This window comes from Hemiscyllium ocellatum, chromosome 14, assembly GCF_020745735.1.
Source record: "Hemiscyllium ocellatum isolate sHemOce1 chromosome 14, sHemOce1.pat.X.cur, whole genome shotgun sequence".
Taxonomy (NCBI): domain Eukaryota; kingdom Metazoa; phylum Chordata; class Chondrichthyes; order Orectolobiformes; family Hemiscylliidae; genus Hemiscyllium; species Hemiscyllium ocellatum.
In genome coordinates this window covers 48,548,567-48,567,802 of record NC_083414.1, presented here as the reverse complement: position 1 = coordinate 48,567,802, position 19,236 = coordinate 48,548,567, and the positions used below count along the sequence as shown (strand labels likewise).

General features: G+C 39.4%; 1 protein-coding gene across 12 annotated transcripts in view; it reads left to right on the top strand.

Annotated features, from left to right (window-relative positions):
• Positions 1 to 19,236, top strand: part of foxp1b (forkhead box P1b) — a 489,011-nt gene that overhangs the window by 222,474 nt on the left and 247,301 nt on the right. The window contains exon 1 of one of the 12 annotated variants that reach the window (XM_060835709.1): positions 9,817 to 9,838. The exons of the other annotated variants lie outside the window; for them this stretch is intronic. The gene's annotated coding sequence lies outside the window, so the exon portion shown is untranslated. Of the gene's footprint in view, positions 1 to 9,816; positions 9,839 to 19,236 lie in introns of those variants that run through there. 12 annotated transcript variants of the gene reach the window in all.

Here is a 19,236-nt window from a genome sequence, read left to right as displayed (position 1 = left end):
TGACTATTGACTCAGGATGTCAATGGGAAAGGTTAGATAATCTTTAGAAAAAAATCAGTGCCCCTTGGGATTAGAAATATGCATGAACATGCATTTTTAAAAGGTACACAAACTCATTAATTGCCAAGCTCATTGGAACTGTCGATCGACCTGCCACAATCAACTATCAAGTGTGTCAAAAGTTACATTTATCCATGGAAATGGAGGGTGTTACATCACATTCCAGACTAGTTAGTGGACAGGCTTTGAGGAGTCATGAGGTAACTAAATTGTCAGAGAAATCTCATTGTCTTGACCTGCTCTTGTAGTTGTAGTATTTCATGTGGCAGGTTCTGTTAATTTTCTGGTCAATAGTAATCCCCATGATGTTGACAGGGAATGCAGTGATGTGCATTGAATTTCAAAGGGGGAGGTTTTGACTCTCTCTTGTTGGAAATGGTGTTAATGTTACTTGCCACCATCAGTCCAAGCCTTCAACTTGGTACTATAAACATGAACTGCTTCCGAACTGCAGAAGTTGTGAATGGTGCTGAACATTATGCAACTCTTAGCACAAATCACTTTCTGATCATTTGATGGGACAGCTGAAAATAGTTGTGCATAAGATACCGCCCCCTGGAACTCATGCAGCATTGCCTTGATGTTGAAATGATTTCCTGTGCCAACCACCGCCATCTTTCTCTTTTTAGATATGACTCTAATCAGAGGGATATCTTTCCTCTAATTCATATTGAGTTCAATTTTGCTAGGGTTCCTTGATGCCACACTTAGTCAAACATTATTTTGATGTCAAGGATACCCACTTGCACTTCACCTGTTTAATTCAGTTCCTTTATCCCGTGTTTGGATTATGGCTAAGAAGGAGAATGGCCTTTCGGAACCTGAACTGAGCATCCATCAGCTGGCTAATGCTGAGGAAATATCACTAGATAGTATTATTTTTGACACCTTCCATCATGTTGCTGATTGAGAGCAGACTGATGGGATGATAATTGACCAGATTATATTTGCCTTGCCTGTAATGGACAGAGGGTAGCTGGGAAAGTTTTAACTTTATTGACTGGTTTCCAGTGTTGTCACTGTGCTAGAAAAACTTGTTTACCAGCGCTGCTAGGTGAGAAGTGCATTCTTCAGTAATACTGCAGGAATGTTGGCAGGGTCCATAAAACTGTTGAATAAATTTTTTAAAATGCTGAATGCACAGAAAATTTTGAAATTATGTAGAATATGCAGGAAAAATAATTGAGCACAGTTGGAGGTTAATTATATTGATTGAAAAAAAAATGCCAGCAGTACACTCTCATATTTGCAATCTGCTGTTATTGGAAAAACATCCAGGCTAGGACGCGTAAAATTACCTTTGTATAGTTACTGAAAGCTCTTGTTATAAACAAAAGTAGAATGCAAACATGTTCCAAGAAATGAATCATAAATTTGTTTTTGTAAAGGGTTTTCAACAAGTTGATAGAAGATGCTGGTGGCGATAGTTGTTGTGCAGAACAAATGTAAACTGAGTTGAAGGAGCCCATTTTCCATTTTAAAGCTTTCCCATTTATTGTCATTATCCATAAGTATGTGGAGCTTGAAGTTATGAAGTATAAACATTATCCAGGTGCCGGGGAACAGCTGCCAGTGAATGACATGCTGAGGGAATGCTTTTGTATGTTTGTTCAGTATTGTGTGGCTTGTTGAGCTCTTTTCACAGCGAGAAATATTTTGACTAAAATATTTCCGATTCGTTCTGTTCTAGGAATTCTCCACCAATTTTTCATATTAGCAGGGCAGTGAGTCCAAAATCTACTATTCATTCCAGCCTTTTCAAGTAATATTTCCAAAGAATGATACTGTGTTGGCCATAATTGGTTACATTTGTGGGTTGTTCCATTGTGTCTTGCTGTTTACACAATCAGTGCTTTTTGTTGCCTTGCTCAGATCATTGCAGACCACCTGGTTTATCTATTTCATTCAAAAATCTGGCAGAAAACTCTCTTTGCATAGACCAGTTGTGAGGGTCTATAAGCATTCTATCACTTACTCTTTTAGCAATGGATGATGACATTGCAGACTTCTGGATCTATTGAGAAGGCGATGATGGAAAGCGTATGCAAGTTTTTTTAGTGTTCTTTAACAAGTAATTAATCAAAAAAAATGACATTTCCCCTAGGACTGCTCCCATCTGCAAGTAAGTAGTGTCCATGCAGAAATACACAACAATAATGTTAAATGAAGTGCTTGAGTGATTTATCAAGAAGCTTTTGAGGAATTTTAAATTTTGCCAATTCCCTACAACATTATTGCATTCACTACTAAATTTTAGAAAAAATTGCCACTCTGGAATCAGATTTTATTTATAGTAATTTGGCATTGTCTGAAGATTCTTGAAAATAATCATAATGGAATTCCTCAACGTGTCCAGTTGTATTTATAGACACGTCCTTAGAGCAGTGCTTTCATTAACTTTGTCATCATTCTTACCCTCATATTTCAAGTGCATTCAACTTCTGCGTTAGCTCTGTCCAGCACCTGGTAATTTTGTGAACAGTACTCAACTGCTGAATCTAACTCAAAATTTCCATTGGTTTTATTTCTGGATAATAGTAATGTAATCAGTCAAAGGAAACAAGAACTTAATTTAAAAAACAACGGTTTTGGACATTTGTTAAAGACTCAGTACCTTAGTAGAAAAAAAACACATTTTTTCTTGTGGCGCATCTGAACTGAGGATGTTGTAGTTGGAATGCTTTAGAGATATAAAACCTCACAGCAAAGGTCAGAGGCAGAATATTCCTACATGATGTTCAAGATATTCTGTTCATTAATGGAGAAAATCACTTATTGTGTGTCTATGATTTCTTAAGATATTTCAATTTGATTTGATTTGATTTATTGTTGTCACATGTACCAAGATACATTGAAAAGTGTTGGTTTTGCATGCTACACAGGCAGATCATACCATAAAAAATGTATTAGGGTAGCAGAACTGGGTGCAGAATACAGTGTTATAACTTCAGAGAGAGAGAGATCAGTATTGACATTTGAGAAGGTCCGTTCAAAATTCTGAAAACAGGGGGGAAAAGCTGTCCTTGGATCCATTTGTGTGTGTGTTCAAACGTTCGTATCTTCTGCCTGACAGAAGAATACAACTGGGGTAGAAAGGGTCTTTGATTATTTTGGTTGCTTTCCCAAAGTAGTAGGAGGTATAGATGGAGTCAGTGGATGGAAGCATGCCTTTGACCACACCCCAACATTTTATAGAATTAAAGAATCCGACAGGCAGATGGAGGCCAATTCAATTATTTTACTATTGTCAGCTTGTGAATTTTATAGAACCACTCAATTAAACCCCACCTCCTGCTACATGCCTGTCTCATATCTCCCCTTGGTAACTTCACTGTAAGTATACAGTGCTGAGATAGTAACAGCCCTGTTGCCACTAAGAACTTCTTGGAATAAACCAGGGGTGACCTGGCTTTTTGATGAAGGAGGAAACAAATTTCAGTTTTCCTCTTTCTCTGGGTGGTAGGGAACATGAGCAAATTTCAGAAGGATATGGGTAGCCACAACAGTAAACATGAACTTCATCACAAATAAAAGCAGTAAATAAATTGATAATTTAAATGAGTAATTAATAGAAATGACCATTTAAATAAGAAGTGACAAAGCAGCAACACTTAAAATCACCAAATTTTGGCTTTCTGTTTCAGAAGCAAAGGTAGAGAGCAGAGGAATCAGCCCCAATTCTTAATCACCAGAGAAGGGGCTGACTCCAAGCTAATGAGTTAAGTTTAACTAATCTGACTGTGGTCACCTGTGGTGGGTTACACACTGGTCTTGGAGGAGCTCTTGTGAAAGTGGGGGTCAGAATGCTTGCTACAGAAATGAGTTCTTATGAGTGTACAACCCTTGGCATCAGGCCTTCGGTGAGCACCTGAAGAGGAGGAAGGACACATTCAGGGCAATTATCAATCCAGACAGGCTGTCTGTGTGCAGCTCATTAAACTCTAGTTTCTCAAAGAAAATATCCCCACATCACCGCTGTTCCACAGTTTTCCACTTTTCCAACACTCTTCTGTTGGAAGCCACACGCACAGACCAAGTCCTAAACTACGAAAGCAACCACCCCAACACACACAAAAGAAGTTGCATCAAGACACTGTTCAAAAGGGCCACAACACACTGCAGCACATCGGAACTGCAAAAAGAGGAAGAAGAACACCTCTACAATGTATTCGCCGAAAACGGATACCCCCGCAATTTCATCAACAGATGCCTAAGGGAAAGATAACGTAACGAGGACATGCCGCAACCCAAAGGACTAGCCACACTACCATACATCAAGAGCATTTCCGAACTGACAGCCAGACTACTGCGACCACTAGGACTCATAACAGCACACAAACCAACAGCCACTCTCAGAAAACAACTCACCAGAATGAAGGACCCGATACCCAGCATGAGCAAAACCAATGTAGTGTACAAAATCCCATGCAAGGACTGCACAAAACACTACATAGGACAAACAGGAAGACAGCTAACAATCCGCATCCATGAACACCAACTAGCTACGAAACGACATGACCAGCTATCCTTTGTAACCACTCACTCAGATGACAAGCAACATGAGTTCGACTGGGACAACACTACTATTATAGGATAAGCCAAACTGAGAACAGCCAGGGAATTCCTAGAGGCATGGCACTCATCCACTGATTCAATCAACAAGCACATCGACCTGGACCCAATATACCGACCACTGCAGCAGACAGCTGGAACTGACAACCGGAAGGGGCAGAGACAAACCACTATAAATGCTGGATGAAGGATCACAGAAGCACTTCACAGGAGGCTCCCAAGCACTAAGGATGTCACCTACACAGGGGCTGAAATGTCTGCAACACAAATTCCCAGCTCGGCGAACAGAATCACAACAACGAGCACCCGAGCTACAAATCTTCTCCCAAACTTTGAACTCTTCTGTAGGCCATTATAAATTCTTCTTGGCAGAATCCTGAAATTAAGTGTGTTTCTAGAAAGCTAATAATTTTAACCACCAGTTATGGTGGCTCAGTGGTTAGCACTGCTGCCTCACAGCACCAGGTTCCCAGGTTCGATTCCAGCCTCGGGTAACTGTCTATGTGGAGTTTGCACATTCTCCCCATGTCTGCATGGGTTTCCTCCCACAGTCCAATGATGTGCAGGTTAGGCAAATTGGCCATGCTAAATTGCTCATAATGCTAGGAGCATTAGTCAGAGGGAAATGAGTCTGGGTGGGTTACTCTTTGGAGGGTCGTTGTGGACTGGTTGGGCCAAAGGGCCTGTTTCCACACTGTAGGGAATCTAATATAAAACAAAGAAACCTTCCAACAAAATGTGCAGAACTAAATTATTTACCCTGGTGCAAACTCTTAGTCCCTGTCTTGCAAATGCATGTCATACTTGGCCTCGTGTCCATATGCAGTGGCTGCAGTATGACTAGCAGAAAGCTGCTAACCTTTTTGGGGGGAGGTTCCAGATGACCTTGCAAAATGTCCTCAAGCAGCTTTGATGTTCGAGGACTTGGCTTTGGCTGTGTTACCTAAGCAGCAGCTTGTATTGGCCAACTGAGAAGCATTAACAGCAATGCTGATGGTATGTAGTGATGGAATTCTGAAAGCTGTCTTCCCGAGAGAGGGCTACAACTCCATGCTCCATGGAATCCTATATGGTGGCACCTCCAAAAACCTGGTTATCTTTTGGCAGAATATTTGATAGACAGCCTGTATTACCCTAAATACTGGTATCTGTAACCATGATGGAAGCGGTCAGAGACTGTAGTATGCCTGGAGGCACTGTAAAGCTGAACTTTCATGGTAACAATCATGGAATCTGTAAACTGGGTCTGACTTAAAATGCATTGCTGAGATGTTGGGTGGTTTCAGCCTGTGCTGCATTGAAAACTGGTATGTTGACCAGCTGGCTTGACATAATGAATGGGTCTTTAGTTGGTCATGACTTCTTTCTGGAAAGGATAGGCTTTCAAGTTTTGACAGAGGCCTGTGCCAATTTAGAGCAGAGCTCCACCTTATTTGTTGACGGTGATGACAGGCTCTGTTTGAGAACTTCAAATGCAGAAGGGATTTTTTTGCATGCATGGCCATCTGCCTTCTCCTGTAAGCTCCCCCACCAAAGTCCTTATCTGAGTCCTTTGCAGAAGAAGTCATCTGTCACCTATGTAGATGCTTCTTATTTAATTATTCTCATGGGCTTGAATTTGAAAGATTGTAGAGATTTTTTTTAAAAAAAATGGTAACTGAAAAGACACATGAGAAACCTTTCTTAAAAAAAAAAGACCTTTCTTGGAAACCACATTGTCTTGGATAATTGCTGGCCTTGATTGCTTGACCTCACTTCTCGGAAAACACTTGTCTGTTTTGCAACTGAGCTTTGTGACTTCTGTTTGAATAGTGTTAGCAGATTTGGCTTCTGTGTTTAGATATTTTCAGTGAAGGCAAGTCTGCTACAGAACAAGCTGCTCATATTATGTCTCTTGTATCTGAAGCACCTTTGTGGTGAAATCTGATTGTTCATTTTGAAGAGTGATTGACAAAACTTTTAATATTCTATTTCCTGAGCAAACTGTGTCTGCCAAGATGCCAGAGACAATGTGATTCATGTCTTGATTGCGTACAAGAACATTTGATCATCAGAGTTTGGAACATTGTATGCCTTATTCTTTTTTTTTCTTGAGAATATTCATTCTTGGGGAGAAGAGTTTTATTTTAAAATAAATTTCCTCGGAGAGAAATCTGTTTTTTTCTCCCTTTACCGGAAGAGTGTGTGTGTTATTTAGGAAGGTACGTGTTTATATTTTCATATTACAAGTTTTGTGGATTAACTAATTGTGTATCTTCAATGAATGGGTTTTGTTTGGTAATATTCCAAACAAAATTGCAAGAACCTGGGTGATCAATCTTTTCATTTTAGTTATGTACAGAAAGTAAACAATTAGCCAAAGAGTACTTGGGCAACTCGTGGAGACGTGGGACTTCATCAACAGCGCACTCTTTCCATTTCAAATTCTGTGGAGCTGGCCCTCACACTGTCCTTTCCTTTGGCTTGGCTATTGGCTTGTTTGTTCCCATTGGCTCACCATGTGCCGCTCCCACCGCTGTACTATAAAATTTGTGCAGTATGCATGTCTGAACTGGTGGATATGATTTCGAGATCAAAGACAATATGCTTCATCATTGGATATATGCCTGTTTGCATCTTTTCTCATAAGACTGCTGTGAACTAGTCTGTGCCTACTTGCACTAAAAACAGGCTATTAATTCAGACTTCAGCTGATTAGTGGCAAATAGCATGCAAGCGCCAATAAATTACTAAGTCCAATACCTTTCCATGACATTCAGTGTAAATAATCATTGCCAAATTTTGCACCAAAAACATTGTGTGGGTTACCATTGATTGAAAATTTGACAGTACTAGCATAAGATTATTTTGGTTGCTGTGGAGGTCAGAGACTGGAAGTTCCATGGTAAGTGACTCATTTCCTGATTGTACAAAACCTGTCCACTGTCTAGAACTTGCAAATTAAAAGTGGTAGAATATTCTCCAATTGCCTGAATGTTTGCAGTTCTAACAATACTTAAAAGAACTTCAATATCATCTGGAATATAGAAACTTACAACTTCCCATCTATATGTGGGATGGCACGGTGGCTCAGTGGTTAGCACTGCTGCCTCCCTGTGTTAGCATCCCAGGTTCAATTCCAGCCTTGGGTGACTGTGTGGAGTTTTTACATTCTTCCTATGTCTGTGCAGATTTCCTCCAGATGCTCTGATTTCCTCCCACAGTCCAAAGGTGTGCAGGCCAGGTGAATTGGCCATGCTAAATTGTCCACAGTGTGAGGTGCATTAGTCAGAGTGGGGTGGGTTACTCTTCGGAGGATCAGTGTGTACTTATTGGGCCAGGCGGCCTGTTTCCACAATGCCTCCCACCTCAGGTAGACCTTTGCAGTTATGCATTACAATCCCTGCTTCCAGAATCAGAACTATCCAGTTTTTAATCCAATGCATGTAAAGTTCTACAGCCGTGGTAAATCCCGGAAGTGCTACAGATGGGTTAGAAGTAGTGGTAGTTATCTGTATAACTTAAAGCTTGCCCTTGAGCCACCCAGCAATATTTATCCCTGTCACCTACAGGATTGTTTAATTGTATGGCACAATAATGAAGCATTCACAGCACAGAAATGTGTGGGACCAAATACATTAAACACTTACAAAACATTAAATGCACAGCAGAATAAGTTAATTTGTAACCTACTTTTAGCAAGCATCTTTCTATGTAGAAAAAGACAGAAGAGCCTAATAATAAAAAAAATGACACTGCTTTTAATTTGTTTCTTCTGTGTCCTTATTTGGAGGGGTAAGAGTACTCACCATGGCAACTTTTTCTGCAAGTTTTAAAAATGGGAATGTTAGGTACTGTGTAGACATTGTCAGTGCTTCCTACTCCTAGGTATGTGTACACTTATTGTGAAAATGCAGAAACCTTCTGAGTTTCAAAACAAAATCAATGTGTATTCAAGGTTAGAAGTTGTTAATGCTATTGAAGTGTTTAAAAAATAATAGCAATTATATGTCAAATAGAATAGAGACAGAGAGAAAATATCAATAGAAATAACATATGTCCCGACCTGAATCTTGATGATGCTGCTTGCATCTTTTTGTTTACAGAACAAACTTGCTACTTGTGTCTTAAAAATAAAATACATTTTTTCTCTTCGTTATAAGATTTGATATATGTAAAGTATGCAGTTTATTGTCAAATTTCATTGGAGCAATTTTATTAAGAAGAGGTTTGCAATTCTCAATCCATGTATCATGCAAATGATGAAAGAATGAAAGGGCATGTTGTTCTCCCGCAGTAGTGAAAAAAGGAAGTGTTTCAGAATAAAGCATTTGGTTTCCTAAGTTTTGTTTTTAAGATGTGAGATCAATTTGGTTTTCAAACAGCAGTATGAAGGAAGAATGAGTAATTTCCAACAAGGCAGAGTATACTGGCTGATATCACAATGACTTATGCAAATTCACATCTTGTGAATTATTTTCTCTGTTATCATATAGACATCTTAACAGATTCATCAGATAGAAATTCATTCTAAGCTTATGGGATCATTTAATCTGCATTCCAAACAAGGTAGAAAGATTCGTAGACCAATAAACAGTAAACATTTCCAGAAAAAAATGTTAACAATTCATCATTGTTGTAGTTTTGTCTCCTTTATTTTTAATTGTTTAATACTCTGAGGTAAATAATGTCACATTTGGGTATAAAAAGCATGAATTGTGTGTTTTGAAAATAACACAGTGAATATAGCGATCACTTTGTTTTCTATTTAATTAATTTGAATCACAAAGAAAATTGAAAAATAATTATTCTCTAACTCAAAATGTTAGGACAAATAACATACATGACTGGTTTCATTTGCACCTAAAATGTGAATAAGGAGTGGCTCAATTAATGAATAATAGGTCTGTTACATTGATTATTAAATGGTCAATTTCAACTGAGACCATGCCCAACTTAAATGCCTGTTTGTTTACCTATTTTATATCGTTCAACTGCTTACCCATTCTGTGGACAGAAAGCTTCATCAGTATAAATGGCAATGAGCAGAACCTAGAGATGGAGCAACAAAGAGAGAAGGAAGGCATTAATGTAGAAGTAGTGTACTGAAAGCCACTTTTATTTCTTATTTATAATGTACATGAACAGTCTGGATTAAGGATGACACCACTTTAACTTCAGAGCTCTGGAAGGGAATGGCTGACAGAACAGTGAGCTGGAGCACAAGGTACTAACAAAAAGAAATGATGACTATTTATTGAAATATATTTTCCTTTGCATTAGCTTGTCTTCAGATATAGTTCCCATAGGAATGTGTGTGAAATATACTTTGAGAGCTGAGCTTTAACAACTGGAAACTAGTAGTTGAGAGTTTGGTGTCTTATTCAGTGATATAGTGTTGATAACTGCAAGGGCATTTTATTCTCACTGCTTTTAGAAATGGTTATAAACAAAACTTTTACAGGTTTCAATTAAGCAAGTCTTATACAGTCATAAGCAACCTTAATGCAAGGCTTGCACTCATATGCAGCTGGAGCACTTGTTGTTTGTCAAGTCTTTAACTTAAGAGACCAGTGGGAGTTTTTAATTAATGTCTGTGAGAAGTATATGCTAGTCTATTTAAACCATCTTGGCAAGTTTGACTCATCTCCCCTTGCAGTTGATGCAGTCACTTGAGCCTTTGGGGATTCACAAAATTAAAAGTTGTGTTGCACGCTGTTGTCTATATAACATGCATCTCAAAATCTGATGCAAGTGGTTTACCAATGAGATTAATTTGGTTAGGAGGAATCAAATGCTGGCATTGAAAAGCTCACCCTTTAAGTGCACGTTCAAGCTACTTTCACTTGATCCAATGTCTGGGCTTATTGCTTGTGAAATAGAAGGCGAACAGGATTATAGAAAAAAAACTTTAATTTTCAGTTTATGTTAAGTATTTCTTACATAGAAATCAACAATAATTAGATGGAACCAAATAAATGGAATTCCAAACTTTTGCATTTGAACTAGTCAAACCAAACTATAATTTGAAGTTCATTACTGTGCACTGAGGTCATGCGTATGATTTATTTTACAATTTGCTTATACATAAATAAAGACAAAACACTGCCAAAATTAATTATTCAAAGCTTCTCTTTTAGGATATGGACTAAGATATTAATTGAGTTGTTATTTTGTTGTTTGTATGTTACAGTATTTAAATTGCGCTATGTCTGAAATGGAAGAAAGGGACAGCCAAGAATTTATAGCAATGTTTGTAGACGTCCATAAAGTGTATAATTTAGTAATATTTAGATGTTTCATTGTGACAAAATATGTACTTGGTCTAGGTTTTGGAGCTTGTAAGTGTTAAATACTATGTAAAAACTGCACACTTGTCATAAAGTATCAGGCATAGTTTATACTCGTAATCCAGTGCATGGTCAGTACCTGAAACAATCCAGATCATCAAGTGGAGGCATTTCCCTCCATGAAGACAAGAAAACTCAGTGGGTTAGCCACCTGTCCTAATGTGTCATGTTTTCTAAAAGTGCTTTTAAAATCACCATCATCTGTGAATGCGGTACTCATCACTTGCATCCACAAATTGAGAAACTAACAAAGTGCATTTTTAAAATCAAACCTGCAGAACCGAGTTACCAAAATGAAGCACTAACTTATAAAAAATCTATTGGTGTCATGTTTCAACCAAAAAACACGTAAATTGGATAAACTAACATCGAAGTATAAATCACGAGTTATATTTTCTTATTTGGTTTTGCCTATATTTACAAAAGCGATATAATGTAATGCTTATTTGGAAATGATAATATATTGTATATAAAAGCCTGGAAAGCAACAATCTTGTGCTGTATTGCATTTTTGAGCTGAGAACTTGCTTTCTCTATTACCATAGGAACATGAGTCATGAATGTAAGTAACTGTTTTTTGCATTAGGTGCTCCCTGGAGGTATTAGAAAATATCATGTCCCTGCATGAAATGTAGATGTGAAATCTACCAGAAAGAAATATTTATGACCATTTTATGCTTGATTAGATTTGGATGACATCTGTTATAAGACAGGGACTGGACAAAGAGAAAAGCTGCTCCTGGGCAAATGCTACAGAGTTGTTTAGATGGTGCAGGGGCAGAACCTTCCATTACGGCTAGGCAAAACATAAGAACACTGTTAGTGTGAATACAGTTGACAAGAATCTGCTGTGATGGGAGCAAAATAATCTGCCTTCTAACACTGAGATGCAACTGCTTAAAGCTAATACACTGGATACCACATAGAACCAGGTAATACATTTCTCTCTTTTGTTCTTCTAGTTTGTTTAAGGGTCAGTGTAATTCTTTTGGGTTTAAATAGTTTGATAATTCAATATGACATGATATTTACATTTACTGGATTTGTTTATTTCTTTGTATGGAGTGCCCTATTTTATAGCTTTCATTTTAATCGCTGCATAATTATTAATTAATCAAAGGACGCATCTTTTTTTTGTTTAATAGGCTGTCCTTTCTGGCTTTTAAAAAAAGTCTAAATTTTTTCACCTGACAGGTAAACTCAACAAATATAATTGGAAATTTAATATTTGACAACAGAAAAAATAAAAGCAACCTAAAACTTCTACCCTTAACTTTGTGCTCCTGTGATCCTTTTAAATCTTTTCACTTTCATTTCCCGTTAGAGCAGTTAAAATATAGTTTGAAAGCTGAGATATCCCTTTCTAACTGTTTAGTATATGACCAAAAGAGCTGGATCAGCAGGTGGGTTCCCATTATGCAAAGTCGTTAAACCCACCATCTTTTCCAAAGAGTTAATTGTTTGGTCTTTATTGTTTTGAGGAGTTTAAAGCAAGGCACTGCTAAGTAAGAAAGTAGGTTTGATTATTTCGACCCCCCTCTATGTCTGTAAAGCTTAAATAAGGGGATTACATAAGTTACTAAAGGTTCTGGCTCATACATATACTTCAGTAACAATGAACAAAGAATGCAACTGAGACATTGATTTAAAACAAATTCAGCTGGGAATGATCGTAACTGCTATGATAAAGAAGTGCTTTGCTGGGACACTGGCAGACATTTTATATTGAATGGTTGTAGTTTTTAAGTCTTTACACTGTCAAAATGTATTGTCAATAAGTAAAGAAATAATAAGGTTTAAAACTTTAGTTATGACTTCAGCAATGAAGCACAAATGGCTAACCAGTAGTGGACAGAGCATTTTATTTATTAAACAATTTGTAGCATTAGTCCAAACAGTAGAATGCATCCACAGTTCTGTTATTTGGAAATCTTTGATCTAGGATCCGATTGTTAAGTTATCTATAACAGATATTGCAGCACTTTTTCTGCTTTTGTATTCATGTTTTGCCTTGCAATGAAAATGTTACAACAAAAATCTGATTGATAAATGAATGAGTCTGACATGACTTGTAAGCAGTTTGGTAGCACAAATAACATTTGGATGATTGGTCTGTTGATAAGTCTTTATTCAGATCTTTCACGTTACATTTAACCCTTCGAATACTTTGACAACTGAAATCCTTTAAAGCTTTAAAATATTGCTGGTTTCTTATTAGATATCTACTGCACAAAATCAGTGATAAAAATTCAGAATATTCCTGACTAAAATCAGAAGAAAATTTGTTGTAATTTAATTTGAGTACGTGGATCTGTATCAAAAACATTCCAGAAGATCATCTTAAGAGCCATCTATGTGGTGGCTCTACCTTTGAGCAGGAGGCCCAGGTTTAAGTCCCACCTGCTCCAGAGATGTATCCTGAAGAGTAGTAGTATTCAGATCAGGTTGATTGGAAAACATCTTTAATAGTTAATTTCACATGGAGCTTTTTGCAAACATGTAATTAACTAATTATAAATGGAATAGTGAAGAACCTACACATTCAAAGCATAAAGATGTAAAGCATTTGTTAGAAAGTCTAGGATATATGTAGTTGGAGGATGATGCCTAATTAAAGCAGAAAGTTTTATTTACTGTAATAGATATTCAAGGTTTTGCTCTGCACTGCATAATGAAGACTAAACAACACAAAAATGTTAGTATTGAGAGTAGTATTTCATTTGTTAAAAATGCTGCCATTCTTGTAATGTTGTCACAGTACAGGAGGAAAAAGGCAATCCCTATTTTAAATTTGAAATGTTAAAAACCACAGTGGCAAAGCTTGAGAATTTAATATGACCCTTTGACTCCTGGGATGAGGTTTTCTTTTTACTTTTCAACATTTTCTGGTGAAGAAAGAAACAAAGCTGCAGAGTATGCCCTCTTTCCATATCTCCATGTCGCATACGGACCTTCTTGAAGGAAGTCCAGCAGATCATGCTGTCAACCTCCAGTGTCTTCCTCTTGTAGCTCCAGTGAAAATGCCAATTGCATAAATGTACATTCAGATACCTCATCGCGATTTTATATACATGCACAGCTTTTATAAGGATGCACTTTCAGGAGAGTAATTTTAGGAAAGACAGAGCTCACTTGTACCAGTTCTCCACACTAATTTTTGCAAACCTACCATTTATCATTATTTGGGATGTGATTGTTTAATGTCTGCAGTAAAGCAACAGGTTGCATATCTACGATATCTTTAATAAAACAAAATATTTCAAATAGGGAAAATAAGTCATATTATGTTTATGATGAACAGAAACTTTTATTTATGTTCCTCCTCTGTTGCCAAATTTTCAGAAAGCTTACTGAAATCCATTGAATCATATTCTAAATTCCCACCCACTTTTACACAGCAGGATAAGTTCAGCAGGCACACAGGAGCATCAACACCTTCAATTTCCCTTCTAAGCCACATTCCTTTATGACTTGGAGCTACCTTGCCATGATTGAACTATTCCAGGATTCCCTTCCCAGCACACTGTGGGTGTACTGCACCGATGGAGTATAGCAGTTCAAGAAAATCACAGAAGGTCTTGTGTCCCTGTCACTCCCCCTCCCCCATGCTTTCTGATCTACAATGGCTCCTGGTGAAGAATGTCTTAATTTTAAAATTGACATTATATTTTCATAATCCCTCAATGGCTCCCTTCCACCCTTTCTTTAATTTTATCTAGGCATGTAATCTTCTGAGATGTTTGTGTGATGGAGTCATCAGCCATGGTTGTAAAGGGTAGTCCTTAATTCTCAGTAATAAACCCTGTAGTCATCAGGCTCTTGAAATGAAGCAAGAACGTGAGAGTAGTCAAGAATATACATATCATGGCAGCTTCCAGGATACCTGGCACAGGCCTCTGCGATGATCACAGATGACTTGCACATCAATTGAATTTAACCCTTTATTGATGATCTTAGTGCAATGTGTTTGCAGTCTATACTGTGTGCATCCAGAGGAAGGCCGCTATGTTGTCATAACCCCAATGTGCCCAGGCTGCTACTCTGACCTCGTCAAGGGAAGATGAGATGATCTGTCATCAATTGCATTGGTAACAGCCTTAATACATATGATTGTTGGTCCCCAGTGGATCCTTGCCAGTTGCATAAACATTTAGTGCGGCTGTCACCTTGAGGACCACTGGGATAAGATAGCTCTGCTCCCCCTTCAGGCCCCGGGTCCTGCTGCAGCATCTGGCATAATTGTGTGGTAGCCTCCTGGGTCATTCTCAGTCTGTTGTTGCAACAACGTGCCTTGCCCATCTGGAGGAAATGGTATCAAGGATATTGACTGTGAACATTCTACACATCGTCCACCTTCAGTTGCAACCTCTTCATTGGAGGTTGTTGAGCAGTGGCTGCTGGATTTGTTGGTGCATTTGTTCCTGCTCCATTTCTGCCACAATGACGATGACCCTGCTGTGGCTGGATCCGTTGATCATGGTTCCAATGAACCTACATGAGAAATATCAGAAACAGAACAGGTTCTTAGCAATGTAAGCAGACAGCATTTGCATCACTCATAAATGACAGTTTACCATAGTCCTCTCAGCAGTGCATCATGCAGACTCTGACAAAGAGGGCCATGAACTGTCTCTACATGGACTTTTGACACAATAAAGCTTTTTCTGTTGTATGCTGCATAAGCCATATTGCACAAATACAGTATGAGATAGTAGAAGCAATATCGAAAACTTTCACCCCATCCTCCTTATCACACAAGAAAGCAGAATTACATATAAGAGCAATTGTTACAATTCAAGGAAAGAAAAGCAGCTCTGCATCTTTGTGCTGCATATGAGCCTTTGTGAGCTGTGGCCTTCAGGTAACACTTCTGCTTCACAGAGAAGATTGTAATCAGTTTAGTGATCAGTCACGTACTAAAAGTTGCTTGTGGCCATGATTTGTATCCCACACTGTTGGTCACTGCATGGAATCTAGTCCACATGCAGGAATCTTTGAGAACAGATGTATTTAATCCGTACTGTGTAATTGCATGATCAATGCCTCCCAAAGATTTTCACATCACATCCTCAGACAGATTTTAAAAAACTCTGGGAGTGGTGGCAGCACCCTTCTGCGTGTCCATTGTGGATTTGCAATTCAGATGAAAATGAAAAGCAACAGAGATCACGCTTTGCAGAGTAAGCTGCAGACTGAGCCTGTTAACCTGGTTATTCTGGCCCCCCACCACACTTTCGTGTCCTTTCTTCCTTTCATTCTTCAGCTATCTCATCAGTTCTGAGATTCCACTGTTGCTAACAAGGTCTTTTGTTTAAATCTTTATTTTCCAATATTAAGTTGTGAACTGTTAGATGCACCGGCCTTCCACCTTGCGCAGTAACCTCTCTCCTTCAGTGCACTATTGTCTCACACCCTTATTTGTCGAGTTAGAACATAGAACATGGAACAATACAGCACCGAACAGGCCCTTCGGCCCACGATGTTGTGCCGAACATTTGTCCTAGCTTAAGCACCTATCCATGTACCTACCCAATTGCTGCTTAAAGGTCACCAATGATTATGACTCTGCCACTCCCACAGGCAGCACAGACCATGCCACCACCACTCTCTAGGTAAAGAACCTACCTCTGACATCCGCCCCTATATCTTGCACCCTTCACCTTAAATTTATGTCCCCTTGTAACACTCTGTTGTAGCCGGGGAAAAAGTCTCTGACTGTCTACTCTATCTATTCCCCTGGTCATCTTATAAACCTCTATCAAGTCACCCCTCATCCTTCGCCGTTCCAATGAGAAAAGGTCTAGCACTCTCAACCTATCCTCCTACAACCTATTCTCTATTCCAGGCAACATCCTAGTAAATCTCCTCTGTGCCCTCTCCAAAGCTTCCACATCTTTCCTAAAATGAGGTGACCAGAACTGCACACAGTACTCCAAATGTGGCCTTACCAAAGCTGCAACATCGCCTCACGACTCTTGAATTCAATCCCTCTGTTAATGAACGTTAATACACCATAGATAGGCCTTCTTACAAGCTCTATCCACCTGAGTGGCAACTTTCAAAGAGCTATGAACATAGATCACAAGATCCCTCTGCTCCTCCATCTTACGAAGAACCCTATCGTTAACCCTGTATTCCGCATTCTTATTTGTCCTTCCAGAATGGACAACCTCACACTTGACAGGGTTGAACTCCATCTGCCACTCCTCAGCCCAGCTCTGCATCATATCTAAGTCCCTTTGCAGCCAACAACAGCACTCCTCACTATCTGCAACTCCACCAATCTTCGTATCATCTGCAAATTTACTGACCCACCATTCTACTCCCTCTTCCAAGTCATTAATAAACATGACAAACAGCAGAGGGCCCAGAACTGATCCCTGTGGAACTCCACTTGTAACTGGGCTTGTAATATTTACCTGTAAAAAATGAGGTCTGCAGATGCTGGAGATCACAGTTGAAAATGTGTTGCTGGTTAAAGCACAGCAGGTCAGGCAGCATCCAAGGAATAGGAAATTCTGAAGGGCTTGTGCCCAAAACGTCGAATTTCCTATTCCTTGGATGCTGCCTGACCTGCTGTGCTTTAACCAGCAACACATTTTCAATTGTAATATTTACCATCTACCACCACTCTCTGACTTCGACAGGTTAGCCAGTTCTCTATCCAACTGGCCAAATTTCCCACTATCCCATGCCTCCTGACTTTCCGCATAAGCCTACCATGGGGAACCTTATCAAATGCTTTACTAAAATCCATGTACACTACATCCACTGCTCTACCCTCATCCACATGCTTGGTCACCTCCTCAAAGAATTCAATAAGACTTTTAAGGCAAGACCTACCCCTCACAAGTCGTTATACCATTTCTAATTAACAACACCATACCCCCCCTCTCCGTTTTTACCACCCTCTCTAATCTTACTGAAACATCTGTAACCAGGAACCTCCAACAACCATTCCTGTCCCTCTTCTATCCACGTTTCTGTGATGGCCACAACATCGTAGTCCCAAGTACCGATCCTCGCCTTAAGTTCACCCACCTTATTACTGATACTCCTTGTGTTGAAGTATACACACTTGAACCCATCTCTGTGTCTGCAAGTATTCCCTGCCAGTGCTACCTTCTCCACAGCCTCCCTACATTCTTGGACATCCTGAAAAACAGCTAACCTACTTGCTTGACTACAAGTCCGGATCCCTGCCAAATTAATTTCAACCCCCCCGAAGAGTGCTAGCAAACCTACCTCCCATTGTATGGAGGTGCCCCCATTGTATTGCAGCATGCTACTTGCACTCCCTAAGCTGACTGTTTTCATTTCTGTACTGAAAATGTGGACCACTACACCTCCCCCCTCCCCCTTGAATTTCAGGGAACAGACCTCTATGACTAACCATGGCCCAGCCTCTCACCACCTGGGAAGGACAGCCCAAGATGTTGAATGACCATAACCTGGGCTAACCTTTCACCACTTCATCACAATTGACTTACTGCTGTGGCCCTCGCTGATTGCCCTAAACTCAGAGGCCCCATTCTCACCCTGTCGTGGTTTGGAATCTCTCACCCTGACCGCTCCAAGAGACTGACTTAAGTGTTCAAATGTGAACTGCAATCAGACACTTCACTTGGTTGGCTGTGCCAGGGCTTATGACTGGACTTGACTGCGGACTATTTTCCTTAGACTTTGAGACATAGTCACTTGGTTGACATATTATGTTTGCTAAATGGTTGTAACGCATGCCATTTATGGAGCATGGTGCTGCATAGCAATAAGTCCACCCCTTGACTGATTACTGCTGAGAAACATGGTCAGCTGCCTGATTGGGTGTCTACACTAAAAGGCAAGGCAAGATAAATCACTGTGAATCTGAAAGTGCTGAATGATTCAGCAGAGCGCAAAAAGGTAAGGTAAAGTAGAGATGCTGTGAGCATCTAAATTGGCATGAAGTGAGTCGGCACTAATAAAGCAAGCAAAGAGCCTTGAGGTGCACCCTGCTGTGGTACATGAGTTTAGTGCCTGTTCCTGTGAGCAAAGTGGCCTGGCACCAGCATCTATCCAAATGGCAAACTGTGATTTTGCTGGTGGGCTGTTCTATATGACCTCACTCTAGTCTTAGATGTCTAATCTCTGTTTTGCTGTCATCCTTGGTGACGATAGTTTTCATATTCTAATAGCTATAGCACTCCCATGCAATATTGGCTCTACACTTAAGTAGCCATTGATCTGAAAACCCGCCTCACTTTACCAATGGGGTTCTCTTTTCACTGCTGACTGC